Source organism: Eurosta solidaginis, chromosome 1 (genome assembly GCF_040869045.1).
Source record: "Eurosta solidaginis isolate ZX-2024a chromosome 1, ASM4086904v1, whole genome shotgun sequence".
Classification (NCBI taxonomy): domain Eukaryota; kingdom Metazoa; phylum Arthropoda; class Insecta; order Diptera; family Tephritidae; genus Eurosta; species Eurosta solidaginis.
The window spans coordinates 25,426,608-25,433,095 of NC_090319.1; the positions used below are offsets into that span (position 1 = coordinate 25,426,608).

The 6,488-nt window shown below is 35.3% G+C and overlaps 1 long non-coding RNA gene and 1 other non-coding gene across 2 annotated transcripts; one reads left to right on the forward strand and one right to left on the reverse strand.

Moving 5' to 3' along the window:
• Window positions 1–2,873: 2,873 nt before the first annotated feature.
• TRNAT-AGU (transfer RNA threonine (anticodon AGU)) lies at window positions 2,874–2,947 on the reverse strand. Its single transcript has one exon. It is a non-coding gene; the product is annotated as a tRNA-Thr (tRNA).
• Window positions 2,948–4,015: 1,068 nt separating this feature from the next.
• On the forward strand, window positions 4,016–5,574 carry LOC137238924 (uncharacterized). Its single transcript, XR_010949245.1, has 2 exons — window positions 4,016–4,599; window positions 5,087–5,574. It is a non-coding gene; the product is annotated as an uncharacterized lncRNA (long non-coding RNA).
• Window positions 5,575–6,488: the final 914 nt, after the last annotated feature.

Sequence of the window (6,488 nt, forward strand, 5' to 3'; positions counted from 1 at the left end):
GGGATTTTTTGTTACTTTTCCGGGATAGTTTTTGGACCCTTCCGGGATCATTTCTGGATCTGTGCGGGATCCCATTTGGCTCATTTCCGGACTATTTCGGGATCATTTTGGGACCCTTCCGGGTTCATTTCTGTATGGTTTTCGCGATCCGTCGTGGATCCCCTCGGAGCCATTTTGGAACTTTTTCTGGAGTATGTCGGGATAATTTAGGGACCCCTCTGGATATTTTCTGGATGGGAGCAGTCATGGTCATTTCGGAACCTTTTCGGGATCATTTTGGAACACCTTGAGGGATCATTTCTGTGTGGTTCTCTGGATACGTCTAGAATCGTGTCGTTGTCATTTCTGGTTTTTTGGGACTATTCTGGGAACTTTTGGAGACCCTTGCGGGGCATTTCTGGATGGTTTTCGGGATCCGTCCGCGATAACGTGGGGGTCATTTCGTAGCTTTTTCTGGATAATTTCGGGATCATTTGGGATCCTATCAGGTTATCAGCTCATTTAGTTCTTTTTTTTACTCAATTACAAAAATAAAATGTATTAGACAGAAAACAAAATTTTAAACAGATAACTTGATAAGCAGGCTAACGCGAATAGCCCATATATTTAAATTTCTCCTTGCGGACGGGGCCGCGGGTAAAGGCTAGTACATGTATAAAACTAGCAGGCCCAGCACACGTTGTTCTGCCCTAACTTTGGCCTATCTCATAGTTTTTAAGAAGTTTTTACCTCCTCCTGTCTCCCACTTTTCGTTATCCTTTTATTCACTCCTCCCTCTGCCTTTCTCAAATTCTGCGTCCCTTTCTCCCTCTCTGACTGTATTACTTTTTTTATGATTTTAAAATATTTTTGGACATTTTGTAAAAAATTTTTAGCTTACGATTTCTCCAACTTGTTCGAGAAGAGATTTTCCGCGAGTCTCGCCTTCTCGCGAGATTCGAATCTCGAATGACACGTAAGGATCGTAATGCTCGCGAGCTTCTCGACATTCAATTTTTCGATTCATCGGCTCTTTTATATAGAGCTTATGATTTCTTCTGGAGTAAAAGCGAAAATTTCGACAAAACCGCAATAAAAACACCGAAATGTATAGAATACTGGCAATACAGCGACTGAATTGAAAGTCGAGAAGCTCGCGAGTATTACGAGTATGTCGAGATTCGAAAATCTCGCGAGAAGCCTTCTTCTCGATGTCTCGTTAAAAATATAAAATATTGCGAACAAAATTATTTGTATAATCGGACCTCTTCTGGATCTCAATTCCGACCAATTTATGCGGAATCGAAATGGATTGGTGTTCTGAATATCGATTCAGACCAGACTTGGTCGATTTGAAGTTTTGCCTCTGAGCAGTCGGAATCGAAAGTAATTAGCCTATTAAGCACAGATAATTACATTATTTTCCCCACAAATAAGTTTTATTAAATTATTCATTTTATTTTGGAAGATTTATAATAACTTTTTGCTGGACTATTTGTTTATTTAGTATTACAAATCTTAATTTGAAATTTTCTATCAAACATTTTCAAAGCTAAACAAAGCGATTCTGGTCGAAAGAAAACCGACGTGTTCTCAATTTCGATCGACCGATTTTTGCAATTTTTATGCAAAATTGCACGTCTTCTTGCCTCTGCTTTTCCGAAAACCATTGGCGCTGGCATTTTGTTCAAATTTTTGCACAATTATAATTTAACTAAAACCAAAATAAATAATACCCGCTGTTACGCTTGAATATCGACTCGGAATGAAAACGATTCGAAATCGACTTCGAATCGATTTGTTTCAATCGGAGTTGCGAACACCAAAAAGAAATTGACTCGGAATCAGCCTCGTTTTACTTTTCAAAACGAGTCGGAATTCAGAACCGGCCTGAATAAATATTTTTTGAGTTAAATGTCAATGGAAAGCAATATCATCAACAAAAAATTCACAATTAAAAAAACCAAGTGTATAAATACTGCCCATACAGCAATTAAGTTTATGTCGAGAAGCTCGCGAGATTTACGAGTACTTCGAGACACGAGAATCTCGCGAGAAGTCGAGTTCTCGGTTTTTCGGGGCTCGAAAATCTCGCTTGTGCTCGAGAAAAAATCGTAAGCTCTAAAAAAATTAAAAAAAAAATCTTTTCGTTGACATTTTTTTACCTTTATAAATTTTTTTTAAAACATATGTTTTGATTAATTTTTTTTTTTTTTTTTAATTTTCTTCCTTTTTTTCGATAGCCAAAAGCATTCCGCTCATAAAAATTAAATTGTTGCACAGTGTATGTAGTAATGTGTGTGTGTATGTATGTATACGGAGGAGAGGATGTCAGTTACTTTCTCTAAAATCGTTGTTGATTTTTGGAAATGTTTCATCTAACCACCTAAATGACAGCATATTTTTGCAGGTTATATTTTTTTCCAAATGCAATTTTTGACATTTTGTTTCAATCGAGTATTCCTAGTCCAAGCATTTGTATGAACTAAATATCTGATTGGTATGTCAACAACTGAAAACAGACATCATTGTTATCGGAGAAAACATTTCTAAACTTTCTATTTTGGATTTTTTGGTCTATTTGTTCACGAAACAGGAAAAATCGTATTTGGAATTACTTGTTTTGTTTTTTTGTTTTCAAATTTGTACAAGAATATTTAAATTTGTATTAAACACGGCAAATGCTCACTTTTAATATGGCTTTTTTGTTTTAAATATTATATTAGCAATAAAAATTAATAAATAATTATTTATTTGAATAAATTTGTTTTATTTTTTTAACTTTGGGATTTTTTTCGTTTAACTTTTTGAAGACTCCCTTAGTTATGTTCTAAAAAATATTTCCCTTTTTTACATATTATTATTTGAAATACATACTTCGAAACTTTCGGACAAGGCCCCGGCGAGATTCGAACTCTCGATCTCCTGTTTACTAGACAGGCGCTTTAATCATCTAAGCCACGGCGCCATGCTATTAACTGTTGTGTGAAATGCAAGGCCACCGTACAGGGGATGATATTCTTAAAAATGAACGAAAAGAATAAGTGAAGAAGCAAAAGTTTATTTATGACATCGGTACATACTTATGTATTTAGAATATGATGAAACTAGAAAGTGAAAAAAATTAAATATAAAAAACATATATTAAATATTTAAAAATAAACTATAGTCTGCTAGAAAAAACATAGGCTGTGTATTTTAATGTAGGTACATATGTATATATAACCAGTTGTGATGAGAAATTAAGGTGAGTTTCTAAACTTTGAGCGCATAATTATTGTGTAGGAATTAAGGCATCAAATCCCGAAGATATTTTGCAATCCCGCGATTTCGGCATTTAAAAGTGACAATTAAGGGACCCCGGGACTTTTTAGGATCCTCCAGAGACTGCTACCTTTGCATTAAGGTTTAATATGTCTATTTCCTTAGAAATCAGCAAGTGGCTGAAGTCCTAGAAAGCTTCTAGTATTTGCGAAGAGGACGGAGTTATTTTATAACATAGGTCCTGGTTCTTAATAGGGTTTTTCAGTTTGGACGTTAAAGTAACACTACGGACTCATTCAGCCTATATGAGGTCCTTATGGACCGGCCAGTTCAACCTAACCTAACCTTTGTCTGAGAAAATCGTAAAGAATACGTCATATTATATTTAGATATGTAAGTGATTCATGGTTATAGCTATCTCATGCAGTTCACAAGACTGGTCTTAAATTACCTTTTTGATGACTCAATTTCCTGCAAGGCATGTATAAAGCAAAATGTACGTTAGGGTGTTTAATTTATAGGTGAATGTTTATTTACCTTATCCTACCTAAAACGGTGATCTGTTGGATATACAAATTTGACTTAAATCCAATTAAAGAGAAATTGAAAATTTCATAAAATTTCATAATTTTTCTCTCCTATAAATATAATTGTATTTTCTGCAATAACCGTTATATTTACTCTCTTGCCATATTTTATTGGCAGTCATTTCACGCTTTAAAATGTGTCCAAGCAGTTGCGTAATCCATATGTACATTAAAAGGCTGTCTATAAAGCGGTCCTTATATTGTTTTCATCTCATTTACGCAAATATGATTGGTCGGACGGCATTTTCTCAGATGGAACTATTTATATTAAAGCAAAATTTTTGGGTTTTCCCACATACGCGAGAGCAAAATAACAAAAAACAGATTAGCAGCAAAAAAACCATTAAGCCAGAATTACCGCCGATCGTTTGTTTAGCTGAAAATGAAACACCTTTATGTACATACATATGTATATTTATATACATACAAGGTACATATATACGTATACGTTTGTACGAAGTAGAAGTAAACGAGGTAAAGGAAGGTGGACAAATTGCTATAAAATAAAAATCTTTCCATAGCACAAAACTGGAAAAAATCTGAAACAATAACATGTCATTTTATTATTTAGATGATTGTTAATATTTTTTTTTAATGCATGTGTTGGCATTATATTTAAAACTATGGACATAAGAAGTAATAGTGATGTACGCATAGAAGTGTTAAAGCAATTTGGAAATAAAAGAAGGAATGCCAAAATTGGAGCCTATGTGTGTAGCTATGCGTTGGGAGATCCAGTAAGCTTTAGTGCATTCATAGCAGCTGATCGGTAAGTTGTGTTATTTGAGTTATTAGCTGTGTTTTTTTTTTTACATCTATAGACGTTTACGCTTAAACTTTATATAGAGTGCTAAGCGTCAAACTTTAAATACACCTCTGAAATTGCCGTGCATAAAATTAGTACTACTAAATTTCAATACGCATTATACTCAGATGTAACTGAAATATGTGTCTATGTTTCACCTCTACACTAATTCTATGTATCACCTCTTAAAATAGTGCGTAGCCACAATTCATCGCAACTGATTCAGCTATATGTTACACACTATATGTCTCCGATTTTAGGTACACCCTGTTCTGTAGCTAGTTATTTAACCACTGCCGCTAGATGGGTCCCCTAAGCATTATCTAAGCGAGGATAAGCGTTTTTCGACGCGCATACGTAAACGTACCTATACGCTTGAAAAAAAACACGGCAATTATCAGTCAATTGTTTTTTTTTACTTCTCGATCCACATTTTTCTTCTAATTTGCAGTCAAAACTACGGTCTTATGTTACAACACACGCTTAGGCCAGGGGTGAGCAGCACTATCACGATCAGTGGCCATGGAAACGTATTTAGAAAGAATGTGCATATCATCTGTGCGAATATAATGTTTTCGAACACCCTAATAAATACTGGACTGGATTTTATGCACTGCTCAGTCGGAGCTAATTACAGTCATGCTCTGGGTTAATGGCTTGCTTTGCGTATCTCTCGCATACCGAAATTCGATACAGCCACCCTTGATGCAACAATCAAAGCACCCATCTGGTCTTCACAGGAACGAAATTCTACGAGTACATTTTATTTGATTGCCAATGCATCACGTCATGTGTATGGTCCACTAGTTGACAACTATAAGCTAGGTGCGGGTTTGGGTTTTACGTATAGTTTTTAGGTGGGTTAAGTATTTAAGTAAGTTAGTGTATATATCATATTTCGATCTTATTTAAATACAAAACTGGATTATTATATTTAAACTTTTAGACTTTTACTGAACGGAAGTAGATGCATGGGTATTGAGATAGACGTGGTTGTAGATGTAGTTGTAGTTATAGAGGGGATGTAATTGTAATTGTAGAGGTAGATAGAGAGGAATGGCTGATGAACATTAATTAGGCGATGGATAGCAAGGAGATGGATAGCAATAAGACAAAAGTGGTTTTGGTGAGCCTAAAGCGGGCTGTGGATGTGTTAGTCCCCACAATAGGAGATCATTAAATAGATTCAAAACCTTACTTGAATTATTTAGAGGTAAACTGGGGGAGAAAGTTTCTAAATATGGCGGAGCCTTAATGCGAATAATGCTCAATATCAGCGGACCAGGTGAAGCTACCCGTCAGCTGTAACAAGCTCTATAATATTATACGCTGCACCAGTGTGACATGGATTTAAAATGACCTACCAAAAAGTAAGAATTACTGCCATGCAAATAGCATGTTTGAATGGTGTACAACAAAATACTTGCTAACATATTTTGTAGGAAAAGAGGAACTTCTGTTAAAATGCAGTTTTTTATTCTGAAAAACGTTGGAATTGTATCAAAAAGTGGGAAAAATAATTTCACTTGCAAAGTGTGATAGCACTCACATAGGGCGTTGCAATGAGCCGTCCAGCTCTGGATCGCGATCAAATCTCATTGGAAGGATCCGGATCAGTACTATGAGAGTTGGCAGCACTAAACCAATGTGTACACAAAATATGTTGCCTGTTATTTTTACACCCTTTTCCCGAATCGCACCATCAAATTTTATTTAAAAAGTTAAAAGTAGTGTTATTAGTTCTTAAACCAAGCCACAAAGGCGTCATATTTTCCATATATGTAAAACTATATGCGATTTTGCATTTGTTAAAAATCGGATACCCTAGTGCATGTGGCTGTAAGTGCTACCAA